This window comes from Acipenser ruthenus, chromosome 44 (genome assembly GCF_902713425.1).
Source record: "Acipenser ruthenus chromosome 44, fAciRut3.2 maternal haplotype, whole genome shotgun sequence".
NCBI classification, from domain to species: domain Eukaryota; kingdom Metazoa; phylum Chordata; class Actinopteri; order Acipenseriformes; family Acipenseridae; genus Acipenser; species Acipenser ruthenus.
In genome coordinates this window covers 744,376-770,000 of record NC_081232.1, presented here as the reverse complement: position 1 = coordinate 770,000, position 25,625 = coordinate 744,376, and the positions used below count along the sequence as shown (strand labels likewise).

The following is a 25,625-nucleotide window of genomic DNA, read 5'->3' as shown; positions in this document are numbered from 1 at the left end:
CTCTCCTTTTCTCTTTCATTCATTTTCTAATTCTCTTCACTGTATTGCTCTATCCCCCTCTCTTTCCCTCCCTCACTTTCATTCTCTATCTCACTCCCTAATTCCCTCTCTTTTCATTCGCTTTCTAGTTTTCCTGTCCCTCACATCTCCTTATAAAAAGTTCACCACAGTACTCATTTTGTAGCTTTTCCTCTCTGTGCTTTACCACACCTCTCTGTGCTTTACAATGCTTCCATATGCTTTACCACACCTCTCTGTGGTTAACAATGCTTCCCTATGCTTTACCACACCTCTCTGTGCTTTACAATGCTTCCCTATGCTTTACCACACCTCTCTGTGCTTTACAATGCTTCCCTATGCTTTACCAGACCTCTCTGTGCTTTACAATGCTTCCCTATGCTTTACCACACCTCTCTGTGCTTTACAATGCTTCACTATGCTTTACCAGACCTCTCTGTGCTTTACAATGCTTCCCTATGCTTTACCAGACCTCTCTGTGCTTTACAATGCTTCCCTATGCTTTACCACACCTCTCTGTGCTTTACAATGCTTCCCTATGCTTTACCACACCTCTCTGTGCTTTACAATGCTTCCCTATGCTTTACCAGACCTCTCTGTGCTTTACATTGCTTCCCTATGATTTACCAGACCTCTCTGTGCTTTACAATGCTTCCCTATGCTTTACCAGACCTCTCTGTGCTTTACAATGCTTCCCTATGCTTTACCACACCTCTCTGTGCTTTACAATGCTTCCCTATGCTTTACCAAACCTCTCTGTGCTTTACAATGCTTCCCTATGCTTTACCAGACCTCTCTGTGCTTTACAATGCTTCCCTATGCTTTACCAGAGCTCTCTGTGCTTTACAATGCTTCCCTATGCTTTACCAGACCTCTCTGTGCTTTATTACCCTTTGCTTTTATTTTACTATAGGAAACGTTTATGTTGGGGGCGGGGGGGGGGGGGGGGGGAGGCATTATCTAAGCCTACCCGATTTATCAACTCACTTATTAAAATTACTGTTGATGTACAATAAAACCAATCTGGAAATAAGTCCCAGAGTTTGAATGTGGCAGTATTAAGGGCTGCAGCTGTTGGATCATTTGGATAGAGGTCATCTTACACTTCCATTGTGGAAATCCAATCTATTTTTTTAAACCACAGCTCAGATTAATGTATATCTAACACTTTATCAGTCCCCTGCTCTGTTCTCTGGTCTCTTTTATCTCTCCATCCTATTTGGATGGTAATTTGTCAGTGATAATATATTTTGAACTTGAATCAACAGCCTCCGACTCAGCAACCCATTATTTTCTCTCTCTCTCTCTCTCACTTGCTCTCTCCTTCCCCCACTTAACTGAAAATCTATCAGTTGTTATTTCAGAGAACCTTTTCGTAATAGACCTCCCCTAGAACACTGTGTCCAGTTTTGGTCACTTCACTATGAAAAGGAATTCACTTGTAGAGTAAGACCCCCCCTCCAGTCCAACAAGGGACGAGACTTGATGGGCCGAATGGCTTTTTCTCGTTCCCACTAAATGAGGTATGACACAGGCCCGGTTTTTGGGATGGAACCGCATAACAGTCTCGCGTTTTGATTGGTCCATGTCTGTCACATGAATACGTCGTCACACGAGTGAAAAGCGTGCAGGCATTTTTAACATTGTGATCAGATAGAGAGAGTGATCTGCTTTCCACAACCTTACCATTAAAATATAATGTGGTATTACACTGTACTGATATTACAAACTATGAGGAATTACTTTATATAAATTATCATGTTATGCACGAATGTAAGAATTGGCTTTCTGTGGTGGTGTACTTTTTTCTTTCAAGTAGCATATATCTATAATCGTTTTTGCGATATATTTTAATATAAAACATATACGCTATTGCAGTTTTGTTACAGGATACATTAGTTTATCTCTAATGTAATCACAATTTTACATATAGACTGCCCCTGTTTTCTTACGTCCCAAATTCTGGGCCGCTTTGCTTTTCAGATAATGTCCAAATTCTGGGCCGCTTTGGTTTTTAGATAACGTCCCAAATTCTGGGCGCTTTGGTTTTTAGATAACGTCCCAAATTCTGGGCTGCTTTGGTTTTTAGATAACGTCCCAAATTCTGGGCGCTTTGCTTTTCAGATAATGTCCAAATTCTGGGCCGCTTTGGTTTTTAGATAACGTCCCAAATTCTGGGCGCTTTGGTTTTTAGATAACGTCCCAAATTCTGGGCAGCCTTGGTTTTTAGATAACATCCCAAATTATGGGCCGCTTTGCATTTCCGAATTCAGCCCAGTTTTGGGGAATCAGCTGACAGCCGAGTGAATTCATTTGAGAGTAACCCTTAGTACATTAATCAAAGTTCATGTATTTTTTACTCTCCCCAGAAATCTTTTTTTTTTTTTTTTTTAATGACAAAAACAAAAATGTAAATGTTAAAAAACGTATTTCTTATTACATGAAGAAACTACATTGCACTGAAATAGATACATGAAAATTAATTAAAAATTAATTTTCCTTTATTAAAGGCTAATATTAAAACACATTTTTGGGAAGGAACATGGTATTCCGAAAAAAGGACATCTCGTTTTCTTATGTAACGTCCATCAATATATTGTAGTGTTTCAAGTTCTTTTTGGACAGAAATGAGACTGCAACTGTGAGTAGATGAAGGCCGTTTATTTTGACAATAATTAAATAATCACAAAATAAAATCCTAAAGTGAGGGAAAGGAGACTGGGAGTCAAAAGTGAAAATAAATGATTGTAGTAATTTTTCTTTTACCCTACCCTTCCCAGTCTTTTCCCCGCCCCTCTTGTGCGCAAAACCTGAACTCCAATTCCCCTCCACACACGTGTACCACCATGCAACCCTGGCACGCACACACCACCATGCAACCCCTGCACGCATACACCCACCATGCAACCCCTGCACGCATACACCCACCATGCAACCCCTGCACGCACACACCACCATGCAACCCCTGCACGCAGACACCACCATGCAACCCCTGCACGCACACACCCACCGTAGCAATTCTTTGCAAAATATATTTTCGGGTATTCAGCCCCATTCATGTCTATGGCAGTGTTATAAAACACATTTTCAAGCATATCTCTCGAACCCGAGCACGCAGAACCACCATTCAAAGTGATATAGACTCAGGGGAGCACCCCAAACCACCCCCTAAAAAGGTGTGGTGGTTCACCCAAAAACTCATGTCATGACGAAAAAATTCACTTTGCCAAGCCGTCCTGGCATTTAAACCATGAAAATGGTGACTCCTTGTGCGGGGCCCCATGGGGCCCCACCGCAAAAAAAAAAATCAAGTTCCTAACCCCCACAGAACCCGAGATACGCCCTGTCAAAAATGTCCAAAAACTACCCTTTTCGGGGTCATATCTCCATGACCCCGGGGCCTAGAAACCGGGTTGAACTTCCTATGGTCATGTCTGGGGGCCCTCTTTCACAGGGAGCCACCCGTTTTCAAATGCTACATTTTCAACAAATTTTCACATTTTCAGCATGATGGCATGTCAAGGTTGCATTTCCAATAGCTTTTGAGCTCCAGGTTGGCAAAAAAAAGTCTAAACTGGTGTCCTTTCTAGCTGGGGACACGTCACTTGGAGGGATCGACAGGGTCCCCGAGGCGGACCTCCATACCGATTTTCAAGTCTTGGGGACCCCCGGAACCTGAGATACAGCACCCTGAAAAATGTCTATGGGAAATCCCATTATAAAACCCCTTTGGGGCAACGCCCACCATCTGGCGGTGCGGTGGCGTTTGAACCCGTGGCTGATGTCTTGCTTTAGCTAAGACTCTTGTGCACGCAAAGAATGTCCTGAGTTTGTTGGCCCAGGGGTCGTGGAGATACGGGTACGATAAGAGACCACCCCCTTCCCTATGGCAAATCCCATTATAAAAACACCATTGGGGTAAGGCTCAGCTAATGGCGGTCTTACGAACTCGAAGGAACCCATTTTCTTTAGCTAAGATTGTTGTGCATCTAAAAAGAGTACAGAAGCACCAATTTAAGTCCATTCCAAGTGTTTTGTGATCACAGTATCAGCCTGAGTGTATCGGAGCATAATTTTGCACCAAAAGCGAGGGGAGGCGAAAAAAAGCACTATATACCCTATTCTTTAAGATATCACTTTGCAGTGCAAATTTAAGGAACGCAACCACTTAGCAACTTGCAAATTGGTACTGCAATTTAAAGGCCAGTAGTGTCAGACTGGTAGTGCCTAACTGATTAAAGAATTAAGCTTACTGTTTGTTGTTCTGTCTTAAACCAGCAGTTTGTCACCCAGATTTATTAATTAAACGAGGGGGTGGTCATCAGATTATTCTCCATTTTATTGTAACTGAGGTACCGTTCAGTTGAGCGAAAATTGTAAAGGGGTACTTGAGCTGAAACCTCCAGATAGAAGGGGTACAGTTTCAAAAAAAGGTTGAAAACCCCTGACCTACAGTATAAATGATCAGAAATAGATAAGGGAAATGCTGACTAATACAATACAATAGGATTTATTTGAAGTTGTTGAAGGGCACTGGTCTCTTAAACCCAGAAGGTCTGATAAACCCCTATGCCTCACTATATATTGATGGACATTACATAAGCCTTAGATGACCTTTTTTTTTTTTTTTTGGTATACCATGTTCCTAAATGTTTTCTGAGGAGAGTAAAAAATACATTAACTTTGATTCATGTACTAAGGGTTACTCTTAAATGAATTAACGGTCCAGTTTACGGTAAACTGTGCATGCATGACTTAAAAACTCGGCTGTCAGCTAAGCCGAATATCTCAAAAACTGGCCTGAATTCGAAAATGCAGAATTCGGAACGTTATCTGAAAACCAGAGCAGCCCAGAAATTGGGATGTTATCAAAGCGGCCCAGAATTTGGGACGTTATCTAAAATCCAAAGCGGCCCAGAATTTGGGACGTTATCTAAAAACCAAAGCGGCCCAGAATTTGGGACGTTATCTAAAAACCAAAGCGGCCCAGAATTTGGGACATTATCTGAAAAGTAAAGCGGCCCAGAATTTGCGATGTAAATGAAAACAGGGGCAGTCTATATGTAAAACTGTGATTACATTAGAGGTAAACTAATGTATCCTGTAACAAAACTGCAATAGCGTATATGTTTTATATTAAAATATATCGCAAAAACGATTATAGATATATGCTACTTGAAAGAAAAAAGTACACCACCACAGAAAGCCAATTCTTACATTCGTGCATAACATGATAATTTATATAAAGTAATTCCTCATAGTTTGTAATATCAGTACAGTGTAATACCACATTATATTTTAATGGTAAGGTTGTGGAAAGCAGATCACTCTCTCTATCTGATCACAATGTTAAAAATGCCTGCACGCTTTTCCACTCGTGTGACGACGTATTCATGTGACAGACATGGACCAATCAAAACGCGAGACTGTTATGCGGTTCCATCCCAAAAACCGGGCCTGTGTCATACCTCCACTAAATCTGTCTCGTTTCCTTACGCACAGAATACCTTCCCTTGTAAAATACCTCTATTCAAATACAAATATGTTACATTCCTGTTCAAACGTAGGAGCGTTTTCAAATGATAATATTCTTAAAACTAAAACGCAGTGGTACTTTTTTTTTTTTCTCACCTGCGTATCTGTCCTTTGTGTGCTGTGAATAAGGACTGGGTGAGATCCACAGTGCTTTGGGGCAGTGGAAAGGATTTTGACAAGATTATTTTTAGCCATGTAGCACAGCGACCCCCTCTCAGAGAATGCAGGCTGCCACTGTGTGTGTATGCTGTGATTCTGAAGCAGGTGGAGCCCTCTGGTGGCCTCAATGTGAAATACAGAGAGTGCCGCCTGGACAACGTTTTGAGATCAATCGGCTACTAAGAACCGGGCGAGCGTAGATGGGTCAAACAGCCTCCTCTCGTTCGTAAATAAATGCTCTGATTTGGTTCTTATAAATAGGTAATTACAGGGCAGCTGCGTGGGGCTTTTATTTGAGGGTGTAAATACTTCTGGGCTTGCACTGTAGATGCACTGGCTGAGCCGTAGAATCTAGTTGTCAGGCATAATATATTTTCCCATTCAGTTTAGTAAATACGAACCGCAGGGTTGGCCAAGTGAAAACGATTCTGGAGTTTCATCATCCAAATAATTTGGCTGTAATTACACAGTTGACAGTAAAAGCTATAATTACCTAGTTGAGTACATGTATCGTCTGATATTTAAAAGGGCTGGATGTGTGCAGTGTTTTTGTATGATAAATCCATAATTCCACCTTTATCTTTTATGATGCAGTCATTCAGAGGGCTTTGCAATTATAAATGTTGCCATTTACCATAGTTTACAAAGCTTTATGTGTGTAATACGCGTTACCATACCTCTCTGTGCTTTACAACGCTTCCCTAGTGTAGCGTGCACCTTAACAGGCCAATGTAAAAGTATCCCTCAGTCTATTTGTTTTGTTCACAAAAGGCTAGACGTTTTTGTTAAGAAATGTGTCATTTTAAAGGAACACCACAGAAACAGGTTTTTAGATACAGTACGTTCAATGTTTTGTTTGTATTGGCTGTGCTTTCTACATAGGCAGGTTTAGGTACAGTCTTAACCTGAGGGAACACGAAGCCACTCTTTGTGGCTTGGAACTTGGTTTCAGGAGACTTGGTTTCAGGCCACTGCATGGCACACCAGGGGAGACCTGGGGTTTGATACAGCAAAGCTGGCACAAACTAGGCTTCGTGTTCCCTCGGCTTTACGTTGTGTTTTAAATATATGCATGTTGTAAATTAATGTAAAACAAACGAAGAACCAAATGATTATGACAAATATTTGTTTTCTATCCCAGCCTGTGTTTAGAAGCTCCTGTTGCATTCCTTTGTAATCTGCTCTCCTGAAATTGTAAACCATTGTCTTTGATTTATGTTCAGCCCTTGATTTATTTGCCACTTATTCCTAGCGGTTCTCTTACCTGTAAGTTGTGTATCCTTGCTTCATTGTTTGTTAATACCAAATCTAGACATGAATTTTATCTATTCAGGACATACACCATTTGTGATAACAAGCAATCTTACACTAACTCATTCCCATGTCTGAGCTGTTGTCCAAGGTCATGTGGGCCCAGTTTATGTTTCAGAAGTTAGTCTCCCACAGTTCGAGTGTCCCCTTCCTTACCTATTTTTTGATGCTTGCATTTAAGTTTTCCTTTGGTGATTCATCAGAACTTGGGGGCCTATAACAGACCTCCACTATTAAGCCTTTAGATTTGATTTTGTTTAATTTAATCCATATTGATTCATTGTTACTCCCATTGCTTTCCAGTATTTCCTATTCTAAGTCGTTTTTAATGTATATTGAGACCCGTCCCCCTCTTTTATCGTGTCTATCTTTCCTAACTAACCTATATCCATGTTAAACTCGTCTCCATCATTTGGAGTTAACTAGGATTCTGTTATCCCTATAATATCATATCTATCCACATTGACTACAGCTTCTAATTCTAGAAATGTATTTCTAATGTTTCTTGCAGTTAAATATAGACAAATCAGTTTATGAACAATTTGGTTGCACTTCGTTGTTTGCTGTATAGTTTGTAGTGTAGCTCCCCTTGACTCTATCCTTCCTGCCTCACCTATGTAATATACTAACTCCATGAATGTAACAGATTGGGCAAGGTTTTAGTCATTGCAAACTCATTATTATTATTATTATTATTATTATTATTATTATTATGTTTCACTTTTTAAAAAAATACTGGAAATTCATTTGCATTCCACTTTAACTCATTACAAACCTCTAGCACATTACTTGTGTTCAAACGTTTTTATGAGTCTTGCATCCTGTCATGTTTTCACTGTACTGATATAAATGTGCTTTTATCTGATACAAACTACCCATCTTCCATGGTTATTGTTTCCTTTCCAGAAACGCGTAATATTCGCTCAGCCTCTCGGTTTAGCACAGCATTTACAAAACCACAAAAGCCATTATGTGCTCCATGTTTTTCATGTACAATAATGTGCTCATGTATTAGAACACCTCAAGATTAGTCATTTATATCCTTGATATACCTACCTGCATGACAATCTGTGGCTCAGTAATCACTAATCTAGAAAGAATAGGCACTTGTTTGAATGCATACTGCACAGTGAATATTTAGCTGTGTAGAAATGCTAGATCTGCTTGCTCAAGTCTTTATAACATTTTAAGGGACAGTTATCTCGTAATCATATTTTATGATAACTCAAGCTGAGGAACAGTGGCTGGAATCCTTGTTTCACGAGATCTAGTTTGAGGTTTGCTGTATCGAACCCCAGGTCTCCCCTGGTGTGCCGTGCAGTGGCCTGAAACAGTCTCCTGAAACCAAGTTCCAAGCCCTCTGCTTTAATATGGTCTTTGTCAATGTTACTATCGCACTTGACACAGAATTAAGATTTGCAGTTGAAACGTTTGTCTAAGTTTGTTACTGAGCTTGGCATTGGCTACATTGAAAAAAAAAAAGTATTAAAACAGGATAACAAAAAGAAGTTTGGGCCTGTTTTTTTGTGTGTGTGTGTGTGTGGTTTTCAAGCTAAGCTTGAGGCACGGAGACTGAACTGCTCCCTCCCTCACCCCCCTAAGAGAAAGGGTGCTCCCTCCAGTCCAGGGCAGGCTTGAGGCATGGAGACTGAACTGCTCCCTCCCTCACCCCCTAAGAGAAAGGGTGTTCCCTCCAGTCATAGTTTCTGACCTTTGAGGTTAGACATGATCTTTGAATATTAGTTAAAGAAACAGTCAATTTCAAGTTGCATAGATTTTATAATTAATTACTAGTTAATAAAAAAATAAGTTAATACATTAGTGGAAGACATCTAGAATAGGGTGGATACAATCAAAAATTACATTAGAACATAAGAAAAGTTTGGGAACTAGAAAAGGCCATTCGGCCCATCAAGGCTCGTCCCTTGCTAGCAGAACTCATCTAAAAGCACAGAATCTAGTCTTTAGAATCAGAATCTAGAATCTAGAAACTCTCTGTGTAAAACAGTGCTTCCTACCTTCTGTTCTAAACTTACTTTTACTCGGCTTCCATTTGAGCTCTCTTGTTCTTCTCCCAGTGCTAAATTTGATCCACATTCCTCATGTTTAACTGCATAGCAAATTCAGGTGGTGTATTTTTTTTAATTGAACCGTGGCATTTGTATAGATCATGTTTTAGTTTTTTTTAATGCCGTTTTTTCCATCGCTCCAATATGGAAAACAATTAACCTAACAGGGCAGCAGAAACAAGGCTTTATATTGTCAACAGGTTTGGCACTTCTGTTGATGATTGTGTGAAAAACCTTGAAAGCAAGAACACAATGTAGTGCAAGGTTAGTTGTGCAAGGTTAGTTGTGCAAGGTTAGTTGTGCAAAGTTAGTTGTGCAAGGTTAGTTGAAGGACATGGATCTTAGAAATAATTTCCAATAATTATAACACCGTGTAACAATTCTTTTTTTTTTTTTTGGTTCCTGGGTAGTAAGTGTTATTTCTTAATTGCTTATGCCTCAAAAGTATAGAAAATGGCTATTATTCCCCACAAACTTTGCTTTTGTGACCAGGACAGTGATATTTTGAAATGTACCTATTTTCCAGAACATTCCAGATAGATTCAGTGCTGAGTAAACTTGGAGTAACTTCTAGAACTTTCTAGAACTTTCCAGTAATATAAATAGTAGTATAAATACAGGGGCCTTAAGCCCACCAGTTCAGTTTAGTTCCAGCTGCCTAAGTGGATACATATCTGCATTTTTCTGAGATGGCATCAAGGTCATAGGAGACTTCAAAATGGTGGCATTCCTGATGGGTCTCCAAGGCGGTTTTACCAAGTTTCCCTGCTATCTTTGCCTTTGGGACAGCAGGGACACCAAGGCGCACTACCACAGGCGGGACTGGCCACAGCAGACCGAGTTCTCTGTGGGGAGGAACAACGTCAAGTGGGAGCCACTGGTGGACCCCTGGAAGGTGCTGATGCCACCACTGCACATCAAATTGGGCCTTATGAAACAATTTGTCAGAGCTCTAGATAAGGAGTCGGCAGCCTTCAAGTACCTTCAAGACTTCTTCCCCAAGCTGGCTGAGGCAAATGTCAAAGCCGGTGTCTTCATCGGACCACAGATAAAGAAGATCCTGGAGTGCAATGAATTCCCCAAGAAGCTCACTAGTAAGGAGAAAGCGGCTTGGAACAGCTTTGTCGCAGTGGTTCGGGGCTTCCTGGGCAATCACAAGGCCGAAAACTATGTGGAGCTGGTTGAGACTCTGGTGAAGAACTACAGAACAATGGACTGTAGGATGTCCCTCAAAGTCCATATCCTTGATGCTCATCTTGATAAATTCAAGGAGAACATGGGAGCGTACTCGGAGGAGCAAGGCGAGCGCTTCCACCAGGATATACTGGACTTTGAACGCCGCCACCAAGGACAGTATAACGAGAACATGATGGGAGACTACATTTGGGGGCTGATTCGTGAAAGTGATTTACAGTATAATCGTAAATCTCGAAAAACTACTCACTTCTAAATCTTTTGTAGTCATTTTTGTATTACTTTAGTATAAATACATGTTAATTTGGATTCATATGTTGTTTTTTTTCGGACTTTATGTGAACGAAAAGACACAAATTCGCCCGTTTTCTCATTGGAAATAGGTACATTTCAAAATATCACTGTCCTGGTCACAAAAGCAAAGTTTGTGGGGAATAATAGCCATTTTCTATACTTTTGAGGCATAAGCAATTAGGAAATAACACTTAATACCCAGGAACAAAAATTGTGTTACATAGTGTAATTTGTTTTTCGTGTTTGCAGAGCATATGCAGCTAGATTATTGGCACATTGTCTTCACAAAGTGAAAACCCACCCAATAATGTTACCAAACCACATAGTTAAGTGCTTGTAAGTAATCTGAAGTGTTTTCGTACAGTTAGAGAGTAATATTAATTACAAATAATAGTGCAAACTGTGCAGTGGACGAAAGCAGCTCCATGCGCAGCCCAGTGTGCGTGTGAAAGTCCTGTCAAAGCTCTCTGATGGTTTTCTGAAGCTCGTCTTTGATTTTATTCAGATCTAACAAAGATGACTGCAGCTCATTCGCCACGTCACGTATTTTAGCCGCAAATTCTGTCTTGGCTCCCTTCCGCAGCTCCATGGAGTCCTTGGCGATGAAGAAAACATCCAAACCCAGGGCCAATCCAGACAGAACTATGGACGCCATGCTGACCACGCGGACTGCGCTGGCACTCGCCACTTGTGCCAACTGAACCATCCGTACAATCTCAGAGATATTACTCCCTGCACTAGCCCCCGTGTGAAACACATCCCCCATCTCTGGGAACATATCATTATACACTTTCTCACTCATCTTTGAGAAATCAAACCTTTTCATGTGCTCCATGCCAGTTTTGATGAAGTCCAAACACTCCGAGATGTCCTTCATCTCCGTTTGGTATCCGTTTATAATCTTCTCCACCTTTTTCCGGTCTATGGTGTTGCTGACGTTGTCAGTGATGGTTGCCGACGCGCTGGTCACTCCCCCGGCCGTGGCGACCCCCAGCCCCACTGCGGTCACTATGATGGACGCCCCGAAGGTGAAAGGAGCCAGGATGAGGCCGCTGATGGTGGCTACTCCCCCGGCCGCGCTCACTGCTCCTCCGGTGATGTTGGCGATAACGGCTTTCTTGTGATGCTTGTCGACTCCGTCCGCGATCACGCAGAGCTCGCTGACGTACTTCTGCAGCGTATCAAAGCGTTCAAGGAACAGTTTCAGGAAGCACCTGATGCCTGTGTACACTTGGCAAGCTGTGTCGGCCATGATCCTAACAAGAAGAAGAAGAAAAAAAAAGTTTATTGCGACCTACAACATCTCACAAGATTTCCCTGGTTCAAATCCTAGCTCAGCCACTGACTCATTGTGTGACCCTGAGCAAATCACTTCACCTCCTTGTGCTCCGTCTTTCGGGTTAGACATTGTTGTGAGTGACTCTGCAGCTGATGCATAGTTCACACACCCTAGTCCTCTATGAAAGGCGCTATATAAAAATAAAGATGATTATTATTATTTCTTTTTGAGAAATAGCAGGTGCAGTATTGTATGAATTCTATTCTTACCTGCTGTCGGTGTATTCTTCATCAGTATTCATATCTCCCCATTCTAAATTCAAACAGATGCTTTAACATACAGCCAGTGGTTATGTTCTTGCATTTAGGTCAACAAGTGCTTCAAAATAACAATGCATGCGAGACGTTGTAGCTGAAGCTGTACTGATGGGCAAATCTGTCATTCGGATTCAGTTGATAATTTGTTGCTGGTGTCAATTTCCTGTTTTTTTTTTATTTAAACTCCTTATTAAAATCAATTTCCAATTCCAATTCCTTCGCAAGAATTGGAATTTGTATTTGAGACACAATAATTGTGATCATATTTGTTCAACTGCTTTCATTTGAAGCCAACTTAATTGACTAATAAACAGTGACTTCAAATGAAGTCATTTGTTGCCACTGTGAGAAGCTCATTTTAACAGAACGCTGCTAATTGCAATTTTGATCAGTGATGCGTGTGAAATTGATTAAAAGGGAACAGGAACTGGGAACTGATATTAAAAAGGAATGTATCTCAACCCTGTGATCAGACAATGTGATCAGATTCACTAAAATGCAAAGAGATTAGTTTGACGTTATCACAAAGGCCTCCACTATATTACAACATCTAGGCGTTCCTAGACCGATAAGACCAGATGGTTACAATGCAGTTAGCATTATTATTGGGTATTTCCTGTAAGACTTTATGAACAAACCAGACTGCAAAATTCCTCACCCTTCTTAGTGTTCCACCAGTCCAGAAGGCTGTCAGTGTCCTATTGAAATAAAAGTAGATTTTTAGTATTACAGAACACTCCATTGCTTGTTCATATTGAACTTAAATTTGCAGAGACGTGTCACAGTTGAAGTGGTGTCCCAAACATTATCCAACATCGTCTATCACAGCATGGGATGGGAGACGTGCTGCTCAGTAATGGGCTGATCAACATTATCTATCAGGTATAGCAAGATATTTAAGTGTTAGAGTGTTTGTAGCTAACCAAATACAATGTATTTTCATTTTAAAACAGACACCTGGTACTACACATAGTTCTCAGTTTGCTTACCTTGCCTTCAGGAAGTCTATTTCTGCTTTACTTCCTTGGTCATTTCACTCCAGCAGTGGGTCATGTTACTGGATGAAAGCATGTCAGGCATAAGGGAAGCAGCTGATTGGTTATTTACAGGAAAGGCGGCAGGAAAGGGGTGGCAACAATTTCCACCTCCAGGTGACCCAGGAAGTGCAAGACAGTGTGAAAGCGTGGCTTGCAAACAGAAAATTTATTTAACCTAGTATCATGTTTTAAAATGAGAATTCATGTTTTGCTTAAACTATTGAAAACTGCACATCTGAGATTACATAATGAATGGTTGTGCGTTGCAGGGAAAATATATGGAACAATTTTGTTAGCTTCAATCACTATAATGACCAACGTGGAGGTCCAAAACTCAGATAATGACCAGTGGAGGTGGTTGGGTAAGAAAGCCTAAGGGTTGATGGCTCTTAATACACAGGTCGTTATCTGAGTGATAAGGACCGAAGCAGAGGTTATTCACGCTGTTATAAGCCATAGTTATATTGTTGAGCCCCCCCCCCCAGTAAACCTCCTGATTCTCTTTGGGGCTCTCATCACCGCACATGTCTTTATTCTCTCTTGGCTCCATATTGCAATCATCCTTTAAAGAAAAAATAACACAGAATTCTACTACAGTCCATTCTCATTTAAACAAACCTGGTCTCAGCTTATATATTGTATAGTCATTTAAAGTTTAAAGTTTAGTCACAGTCCAGCAAGTCTGTATGACTAAAGGGTAAATGTGTTAGTTTCTTTAATATTTTTTTTTATGGAATTGGATTTAGCAGACTGCTCCCTAAAAACATAAATAAATGTAAAAATAACAACAGAACTTCCTTAATTTAAACAGCAAGGAATACCTCCTTCGCCATGCACGCTGCAGAGACAGCAGACTGCGAAAGTATTTAGGCAGCTCACTGTGATTTGAATATGCTTAAACATAACAAAACACTTGTAATTGTAGAATTGTTTGGTGTGTTTTATACATGAAATGACATCTGTGAACAGATTTGCTATGTGGTATTATATTACATCAACAGCAAATATCACTACTAGAAACAGGTGCTTGAAGATAATATCAACAACAACTGTGAAAAAACGACAAACACCATTTTTCCAGTGTGCTAAAACCTGTACTTGAGCGATGATTAGCCCCTCATGTCAGTTATTTTGGTTATATTTATTTATAAACAGTGGATGTCTATGAAAACATTGTAATAGCAAGCATGTATGTTTTAAAATGTTCCTCTGAAAGACAGACCTCTTTATTCATGACAAGTTTCTCCACACTGTCTGTCTCTTCTTTCTTCAACTTACCCAGCTGCGCTCTCATCTTGTCCTGAAAATAAAACCAACTCAATTAGAGCTGTTGAGAATAATTGCCATGACCTACATCCACATAGGATTTCCCTGCAATTTATACACACAGTTCACTTTCAAACAGCAACTTGAGGAGGTTTGTGGTCGCTTTGCAACAAGTTGAAATGAAACTAATCCTGGTGCAGGATTGGTTTTCAAATAATTTTGTGATTTAATTGCAGTTCCTGCATCAGAATATATTAAACACTTTACATACTAAACTTTGTTTAATTTTTTTTTTAAGTTATTGAAGCAAATAAAATGAAGCATAGTTCACTTTAGTTCACTGGAAATTGTGTTTGAAATTGGTGTAGGTCCTGTAGGACTGCAGAACAGGTTAACGGATTTAAAGGTTTTAAAAAAGAGTGCAGCTTCCGGTTTACAGCTTCTATTTGTGTCAGTCAGACCGACTTTTTTCAAACTCAACACAATGAATTAAACTTAGTATGTGTGTGTATCTTACTGTACAACATTGGGTTCAATAAATGCAGGGGGAAAGTGTGGAACAGCCTCTCCAAACGAACCACCCTAAAAACCAGAAGCTGCAAAAAGCTTAAACTGTCTTTACAAATCCTATATTCACCCAATAGGAAACAAGGATACTTCTATAGTATTGACAACCAATTCATAGTGTGTGTCTATTGCAGTGATATTGTATCCTGATGTATCTAACTTGCGCTGTATAGTCCTGGCATTTAGTGTCCCAGGATTGGATTTCTGGTACAGCAGTGTGGAGTAGTGGTTAGGGCTCTGGACTCTTGACCGGAGGGTTGTGGGTTCAATCCCAGGTGGGGGACACTGCTGCTGTACCCTTGAGCAAGGTATTTTAACTAGATTGCTCCAGTAAAAACCCAACTCTATAAATGGGTAATTGTATGTAAAAATAATGTGATATCTTGTAACAATTGTAAGTTGCCCTGGATAAGGGCATCTGCTAAGAAATAAATAATAATAATAAAAATATTTCTAGTAAAACCCACAGACCTGCGACAGTGATTGTACAACCCGCTAAATAAAACTTCTAGGTAACATCAGTGTGTTTGGGTTGTGTAAAAAACTGCAGTGCGTCATTATCATCATATGATTGCACGTCCACTCCATTCATCAATGGGCTCTTAATTCAAATTATATCATTTTAAATGAACCAATGTTGTTGTTTTCTGTTTCTTGTATTGATTTGAAATGTAATGTTCATGAGAAAGTACGATTAATGTCAATAACAATACAAATGTTTTTTTTTTTTTTTTTTACGTTTTTATTTGAAAACAAATATTTTTCAAGTTTTAAAATGATTGCCGTTAGTGCACCCCAAGAATAATTGCTATTAAGCATTTTTTTTTCTTTTTTCTAACACCAATAAAATATCTATTAATTTGTTTAGTTAGCAGACGCCTTTATCCAAGGCGACTTACAGAGACTAGGGTGTGTGAACTATGCATCAGCTGCAGAGTCACTTACAACTACGTCTCACCCGAAAGACGGAGCACAAGGAGGTGAAGTGACTTGCTCAGGGTCACACAATGAGTCAGTGGCTGAGGTGGGATTTGAACCGGGGACCTCCTGGTTACAAGCCCTACTCTTTAACCACTGGACCACACAGCCTAATTCTGACATAATACTAAAGCGACACGTTTCAGAGATTTAATTGAATTTATCAAATTTTCCAGTTACATATTTATCAATTGAATTTATCAAATGTTTCCACCATAAAGAAAATAAAATGCAAATAATTATCAGGTGCAATATATCGGGTCTTGTACATTTCTTTTACTTCTGTAACTTTGCAGAGGATTTCTCATTTTGTTTTGTTCATAGCGATTTTTTTTTTAAAGAGAAATTCATTGTCTGCTTCCTGTTTTTGAGTTTGCAATAAAATAATTAATGGTAAATGTACCTCTTTTTAACAATAGGAAAGCACCCATCAAATGGCAATTGATTGCACCTGTAGAAAATTCTGACAGCTTACCACTTTCTGACATTCCACTAGTACCGTGCTAATTTTGGAGAAAAATCTCGTCTCATTAAATAATACGTTGTCACTAGAACCAGTACAAATTCTACTGCCAGTAAGACCAGAAGGACCGCTTCCAGTAGTTTATCTTCAGACCTGAAGAAAGATGAACTCGTATTGCAATTGTAAGTTTGGAGAAAGGGAAGTGGGTATTTATATAATGATTGCGTTTTGTACAGTTACTGGCAGCAGCTGAATCGGCTGCCCTAGTGCCAGTAACAGTGGAAGTACTCTAACATCTTTCGAAATAATGTTAATAATAGCTGATACCATTTTTTAAACAGAGAACGTCTTTGATTCAGGTTAAGGACAGAGAGGTCGACGTACAAAGGTTTTGTCGTAAACACAGGTACGTCCTTTACGCGCAGGCAAGGTAAGAGCGATAGGTCTATTTCTGGACAAGAATGGTCGATATGTAAAACCACAATAACACCAGATAATGCGGAATCCAGCAGCAGTACAGATACATGGATACACGTTTCAAGGTCATTACAATCAAAACTTACCTTTACTTTTGAGCAGGTTTGCATTGTTGTAGATTTTAAAGGTGTCTGTGTGATTTGCCTCCGTGTGGTTACAAAAACGACGCCACTGTGATTGCCGTCGAGTTTCTGTGGGAAGTTTTTTTTTTTTTTTAGACGAGGCAGGTAATGCAAAGGCGTGGTTTTTGAGTGGAATTTTTTTTTGGTTCCTTGTAATTATATTCAGTGATATATTTCAATTGTATGTTAATATTTTTTTTTTAAAATTGTATAACTCTATTAATGGTTCTGTTTCTACAAAGTACCACCCTTTTTATTTATTTCTTTTTACAATTTAAACCACATTTTTAAATCTCTTTTTGAATTTCTGTTCTGATGGTAGGCGCTCGGTTGGCAGGTGATTCCACATTCAAGGTAAATTGGTTCTCAAAAATGATAACTCTATTGTCTTTATGGTAACGAACTTTGCAAATGTTCCTTAAAGCAGTCTCAGTAACGTACAGGCGTGTAGGATCATATTGTCAAAGTGTTTCCTCCGTTCTTGAATTTTGTGAACAGAGAACAATGTTACAAAACACGCTGAGAGTGCTTAAGAGAACTTGACATATATAAATCGGTTGTTTCATTTATAGTTTAGTAAAATGAACAGGCGTTTCAGTTAGTTTAGCAAACTCTTTGGTAATATGGCTCATAGTGACTAGACCATATTGTGTCGTCTGTGTAAGGTAATAGCTATTGATAGCAGGATAGAGAAGTCCAGTTATGCTAGACATTATAAGCATTGCCATATGACTCCGTGTACACTAGGAGAGTTTAGTACAGTTCAGGCTTTTCAACTCACCTTGCAATACATTGTACCTGTCACAGCAGGACTACACTTACCAGAATGCACTGGATGTGAGTCAAAAAGCCTGGACTGTCTCAAACAGTCCTAGTGTACATGGAGTCACATGGTAACACTAGTACAGTAGATTCTCCTTTGCCAGTTGTAGCACGTGGTTGCATTTTAGAGATAATTAATGAATTCCAGAAAGGGAAATATATTCCATAGTGATCTCAATGCATGGAGAAATACAGATTGAGGTTTTAGGAGGAAGAGATCTTGTGAATTAGAAACCTGTGTATTGGGTGTAGTGTAGAAGACTTGCTCGCTTCGGGGTGAAGAGAGGGATTGCCAGCAAACTAGGGGTCTTTCTTTACTAGAAACTATACCGCAACCAGACCCTGCTCTCCCATTGGTATCTATAGTGGCCAAAAATTCTGTTATTACTCAATAATGGAACTGCTGAGAAGATGACACTAATTTCGCAAAAGTCTACTGGAAGCTATAATAGTAGTAGAGATTTTGAAATGCCATGTTATTCCAGTTTTGTCAGTTTTTTCGTGAAGTATATGGAAAACTACAAAAGCGGTATGTAATGCAATACGCTAAGGTAACATTATTCAGCTGGTTTAATTCAATTTAGTTCATGTTGTATCGAGGGTGATGCAAATCTTTTGGCTGTAGAGGACCAGGGAAGGTTGTCAGATTACAAACTCTTTTACCTGACACCTCCTGCCCCACCACCCACCTCCCCCCTCCCTCCCTCCCTCCCCCCCTCCACTTCAACCCTTCACCTCCCCCTCCCGGCTCTCCCCTCCCCCCCTCCACTGCAACCCTTCACCTCCCCCTCCCCCCTCCCCCCCTCCCCCCCTCCACTGCAACCCTTCACCTCCCCCTCCCCCTCCCAGCTCTCCCCTCCCTCCCTCCCTCCCCCCCTCCACTGCAACCCTTCACCTCCCCCTCCCCCCCCAATCCCCCCTCCCTCCCTCCCTCCCCCCCTCCACTGCAACCCTTCACCTCCCCCTCCCCCCCCCAATCCCCCCTCCCTCCCTCCCTCCCTCCCCCCCTCCACTGCAACCCTTCACCTCCCCCTCCCCCTCCCCGCTCCACCTCCCCCTCCCGGCTCTCCCCTCCCTCCCTCCCTCCCCCCCTCCACTGCAACCCTCCACCTCCCCCTCCCGGCTCTCCCCTCCCTCCCTCCCCCCCTCCACTGCAACCCTTCACCTCCCCCTCCCCCCCCCCCAATCCCCCCTCCCTCCCTCCCTCCCCCCCCTCCACTGCAACCCTTCACCTCCCCCTCCCCCTCCCCGCTCCACCTCCCCCTCCCGGCTCTCCCCTCCCTCCCTCCCTCCCCCCCTCCACTGCAACCCTTCACCTCCCCCTCCCCCTCCCGGCTCTCCCCTCCCTCCGTACCCCATCCCCCACCCCCCTCCCCCCTCTACTGCCATCCCTCCTCCCACACCCTCCCCCCCTTTTCCACTGCAACCCTTCCCCTCCCCTTCCCCTCCCCCTCCCCCATCCCCACTGCCACCACTCCTCCCACCCACCCCCTCGCTCCCTCCTCAAGTTAATATTGACATACAAATCTGTATCTTAAAAGTTTTATTAGTCAATATTTTCCCATATATAAAAAATAACATTCACAAAGTTGTCTTTTTTCTAATCAAATACAGGTAGTACTAATAAAGAGCTTGCATATAATAAGGCAAGAGTTTAGATAGCATTGCCTGAGGAGAGTTTGTACACTGTGAAGACAAGGTCAACTACCAAGCTATTGCAATTGGAAACAAGGCCTGCATTGCTATTGTAAACATGAACAGCTTTTACAGATTTATGCACCATGTATTCTATTTTATTTTGGTTTTTGGATTCAAATTCAGAAAAAAAAACTTATGGCAATTTTCTGACCATTATGGCTTAATAAACATTTAATTCTTTTTTTCAGAATAGTCCAAGCTGTGTGCACAGAAGGGGAGGACTAATTCTGCTTGGTTGTTTCCTGGAGGTCGTCTCGTATTTTATTCAGCTCGTATAACCCTGCCTGCAATTCGTCTGCAACTTCACGGATTTTAGCCGCAAATTCGGTCTTGGCGCCCTTCCGTAGTTCGATTGAATCCTTGGCGATGAAGAAGACATCCAGACCCAGAAACAATGCTGACAGTATCCCCGTGGCCACTCCCGCAATGCGGACCGCCCTCACCGCTCCTCCTGCCACTTTAGCTAGCTGCACCACTCTTACGATCTCGGCGATGTTGGCGAACCCTTTACCAGCTCGGGCCCCGGCTTGAAAAATACCCTGCATTTTGGGGGAAGCCTCGCTTGACAGATTCTCATTGACTCTAGAGAAATCAAACCTTTTCATGTTCTCCATTCCAGTCTGGATGTAATTTAAGCACTCCGAGATGGGGGTCATGTCTTTTTGGTATTCTTCAATGATTGCCTCCACCCGTTTGCGGTCATACGAGTTGTTTTTCACCGTGTCTGAGATGGTGGCCGATGCGCTGGTAAGACCCCCGGCCGTGGCGACCCCCAGCCCCACCGCGGTCACTATAACCGAGGCCCCGAATGTGAAGGGAGCCAGGATGAGGCCGGTGATGGTGGCTATTCCCCCAGCCGCGCTCACTGCCCCCCCGGTGATGCTGGCAATTGTCGCCCCCTTGTGGAAACGGTCGACTCCGTCCGCAATGCTCCGCAGCTCATCCACGTATTCCTGCAGCCTTTCGGCACGGTCGACAAACAGCTTCACGAAGAGGTTAATGCCTTTGTAGACTTTGCAAGCTGTGTTGGTGATGAGCCTAGAGAGACACGCGTTTGTTTAACGTGGCACTAGTACTGATCAGATTGTGAATCTCTCAACAAGTACCTTTTACTGATAAGCAACATAGGGCAGCAGTGTGGAGTAGTGGTTAGGGCTCTGGACTCTTGACCGGAGGGTCATGAGTTCAATCCCAGGTGGGGGACACTGCTGCTGTACCCTTGAGCAAGGTACTTTACCTAGATTGCTCCAGTAAAAACCCAGCTGTATAAATTAGTAACTGTATGTAAAAACAATGTGATATCTTGTAACAATTGTAAGTCGCCCTGGATAAGGGCGTCTGCTAAGAAATAAATAATAATAATCTCTATTTGTTTTTATGCATGTTTTTGTTTTTTTGAGAAACTTAAATAGTTTCAAAATTCCAAAATAAAAAGCAGCCAAGGCAAACTTACTTAATTTCTTCTTCCTCTGTGAATCCTTCATCAGAACTCCAGTCATCCCATCCTAAAATGACAAAGACATGCCGCCACATACAATAAGCCCTCCTCACGAGTGATTTAAATGCACTTTTTATATGCAAAAAAAAAAAACGTTGTTGTGAAGGCAAATGAAGAAACAGCGACATCTAGTGGAAATAATAAACTATGCAATGGATACCTTTTCTGCTCACCCAATGCAAAATAAAAACCCTTTACTCCTCCTATAAACGACAATATTTTACAGTCGTGCTATACACAGTGGTGTCGTGAGACCCGTTTATAATAAGGTTTTATTGTCTTATGTAACAAACCTTCGTCAGTGTACCACCAATCCAAAACACTGTCATTATCCTGTTGAAGAAAGAATAGTTTTAGTTTTGTCAGGGAGCAAAAATGAGAGTCACACTTAACCTCTGCCTGGCTGGTGTGCATTTAATCCCTAACCAGCAATTATGTATGTTATCAAAAAGCCAGACTGAATACTTGGGTATATAGCCTTAAGTGTAGAAAGAGGAATCATGGGGGACTCCAATGAAATCTTTACAATCTTAAGCGTTGATCTAGTTAATGAGAGCCTATACTTTGAGCACAGCGCAGAAACCAGGAAATTAAAGTAGACGTACAGCAGAGGGTAAGAGACACTTCTTCACACATAAAACTAATAAGTAGGGCTGTATTGTATGATATTTATTGAAGCAGAAAACAAAATAGCTTCCTCACATTCAAAATAGATCATTTTCTCTAGCGTTCTTATTCAGCAAATGTTCTGAAATATTGAAGTGATCTTTAGGAGAAATATGTCTGATCTTTGATGTCTTTTTCGCTGAGGATATTTTAAAGAAACCGTGCAGCTCTCTGTACACTTACACAACAATGGGTAGATTTCACGGAAATCTGCGATTACCGTGAAAAAAATACAGCCTTACTTACAAGAGGCAAGAAAGTAGATTTGAAAAGATTGTTTCGCATCCCTTTAAATGCTGTTTAAATGAAGACAAACCTCTTTTTTGACGAGGAGGTTTGTATCACTGTACAGGTCTTCCTCATCCACATTCTCCATTGCTTCCTATTAAAAAAAGAAATAACGATAGTGTCAGTTTTTGGTGTCTTTCACCTGCAGGTGTCCGCTCTGAGCTCGCTGGGCGCCTGGCCAGCAGGGTGCGCTGCAGCGCGATGAGGAGAAACAGTCCCTGCCGGTTATGCCTCCCTAACCAACGGGAGCGCCAGAGCCAATGAGACGGTCTCTTCGGAATCCCCAGCGAAGACCGGCAACTTCACACACAACCAGGATGCGAACCTGTGCATAGATCAGTCTCTGAGCTCGACAGCCACTTTACTTGTGACTAGTCGGAGTTACCCTGAATTAATACTGGGGTGATTTATTTCAAACTATTGGAGTTACCAATATTCTAAATATATAAAAAAAAATGTTGAAGAAATGTAATATTTTACATTGTTTTACTCTTCGTCAAAAAGTTTTGCACTGCTTGAAACTAAAACCAGGATGAAACTCAAACACACCTCTCTAGTCTTGCTGAGTCCCTCTGCACCAAACAGTTCCTCGTTCTGCTCCTTTCCAGGCTCCATTTTCATCTATCTCTTGAGAAGTGTCGAAAGCGCTTTCTATGGGTGGAATACACAGTATTTATAAACATCATTTTAAAGGGACTGGAACCATGTAAAAGCAGTTATCCTACAGCACTCAAGCATCCTCTAATAAGAAATGTTCCAATTCAAAACTCTTCTACTCGCCTATCGCTTGTCTTGACCTTTCTGCTTCCTCCTATCTCCAGACTATCATTTCTCTCTACACCCCCTCTCGCCCCCTTCACCATCGGCAGACCAGCTGTACCCCCCCCCCCACTCCACTCCCCCACCTCCAGAGCCCGCTCCTTCTCCGCCCTTGCCCCTCAATAGTGGAACGACCTACCCATGGATAACAGGACTGCTCAGTCCCTGACCATCTTCCAGCACCTCCTCAAAACACACCTGTTCAGACAGCACCTGTAAACCTCACAACTCTCCACTATACTGGACTCTATGGCACCCGATTGTACCAGTACTTGCATCAGCTTGTACTTGCAATGAACTGCTTCATACCTCATCGTATTCTACTATTGCTCTTAAGTATAACTACTTCCTGTATCTTGTATTTGGTTTTACTCTTGTAGGTATCCATATTCATGTTTTTTGTAATTGCTCTTATTTGAAATAGTTCTTATCTACTTATCATACTTACTACGTGCTCTTAATGGACTCATATAAGAAAATATTTATGTTAACTGCTCTTCGTCAAACTCGCTCTTAAATGTAATTATTTACTGAATTTGATCTTGTTTGCTGCTGATTTTACTGTGTTTTATAACTGCTCTTATCTGTAATGTGATATTATGTAACAATTGTAATTCACCCTGGATAAGGGCTTCTGCTAAGAATTTTTTAATAATAATAATAATAATAATAATAATAATAATAATAATAATAATAATAATAATAGGGTCAATAAAATGGGATTTCTGCCTACAAGTGACGGCCAAAAATGTAACGTTTACTATGAAACTACCACAGGGTTGTTGCATAAATGAACTTGTCTATTTTTTCCATGTGTATCCAGTCATGTCGGCCCACGTAGGATTAGAAACACATTTCCTATAACAGAAGTACTGCAGATGATTTTGGAAGAAGAGGAAGAGGGAGAAATACAGAATGTGTCTTTTGGTTGCACAAGTAGCTGATCTCGAACAAACTTTTAGTTTCAGACTGTGCAGTGCTGCCGTGTGTTTAAGAACAAATGCTAAATGTTACCTCCCTACGCGCACTGGTCTCCTGATTACCAGCTCTGTGTTTGATAAAGAGGCGGCTACAAGGATATACTTTGGAATACTCTGTATGCACGATACATTGTTCTTTGTTTCGGATTTAGATCAGGACTGTTATGAAAGCAGTAAAGTCCGGTGAGATTAGACAGGGCTGGGTCAAACGTGAGATTTTCATTTTTGAATATTCTTTCAAAATGAGTATCCCTGAATATCCAATCGATGAAACATTATTTAGCATGTTATTGAGAGTTACCAGATTCTGGGGGTAAATGTGGGTGTCTGTCTGTAAATCTGTCTGTTTGTATGTATGTCACAGTAGTGGTTAGGGCTCTGGACTCTTGACCGGAGGGTCGTGGGTTCAATCCCTGCTGCTGTACCCTTGAGCAAGGTACTTTACCTAGATTGCTCCAGTAAAAACCCAACTGTATAAATGGGGAATTGTATGTAAAAATAATGTGATATCTTGTAACAATTGTAAGTCGCCCTGGACAAGGGCGTCTGCTAACAAATAAATAATAATAATAATAATAATAATAATAATAATAATAATAATAATAATAATAATAATATCTTGAGAACTCAAAAATGAGTCCTTTAATATACTTTACAATGATTCCAACACCACACAGTGGTTACAGTACCTAATCAGCCCATAAAGAATAACTGAACTATCTGTGGTTCCACACCTCAAGATGTTTCCTCTCATCTACTGCATCCTCCAATCACCAAGAGCTCCTCGCCCTGTTGGATAAGATCTTAGTACCCCCAGATAACTCCTTGAGTTCATCCATTACACAGAGGCTCGCCTGTTGCACAGCGACCCCATCACCATTAGCTCTTACAGATCAATGATGTGTTGGAATTGATTTCAAATGGAAAGTACTTCTCTGGTCTTTACACATTGTTTAGTCTTGTTTTCGCTGTGCTTTATTGCACGTTAATGCTTTTCCTAAACTCGACTACTAGGGATAAAATACTGAACGAGAACATAAATATGCGGTCTAACAACAACTATATCATGACGCTCACGTTTTTTGGTCTGTTTTGCGGTATGTTTTATTAAGCAGATTCGGTAGAAAAGTCAACATTTCTGAACAGGACAAAGTTACAAAGAGAAAGTGAAAGTTAAGCATACGTTGTTTTCAAAAAGTAATTTTCTTTTTAGATTTCGGCTGCATAATTGCAGCCGCCCTTCTGTCATTTAAATCGACACGGTATTTAAATGCCCTACCTTACAAGCAGGTACCCGATTGATCTGTCTTCTTTATTTATTTATTTTTGTTTTGTTTAATAGGTTGTCAAAGTTGAAGCAAGCAGCTGGCTGCACTTAACCTTAGCACAGATCCTGCTGTGGTTCTGTTTTGATTGACAACTGGCTTCTTTGCAGCGATTGGGTGTTCTGTCGTAATTTGCATAAATAAATATATTTTAGGGCTGTAACTAAGGTTACCATATGACTTCATGTTCACGAGCACAGATTAGCAGTTCGAGTTTTTTCAACTCATGTCGCAATGCACTCTGGTACATCTTACCTGTCTCTTGTACCTTTTCAAATACCTTTCACGGCAGGACTACACTTACCAGAATGCATTAGGATGTTTAAACGTGTGGTTGGTTCCCAACAATACATTAAAATCACAAATATAACGTGAAAATATTAATTTACTAAATGGCGGGTGTGTTTTTTGATCGTTTTTTTTTTTCTCCAAAAAGTAAGACG

The 25,625-nt window shown here is 40.9% G+C and overlaps 1 pseudogene; it reads right to left on the bottom strand.

The window, feature by feature from the left end:
• Window positions 1–10,766: 10,766 nt before the first annotated feature.
• Window positions 10,767–25,395, bottom strand: LOC131696827 (uncharacterized; annotated as a pseudogene).
• Window positions 25,396–25,625: the final 230 nt, after the last annotated feature.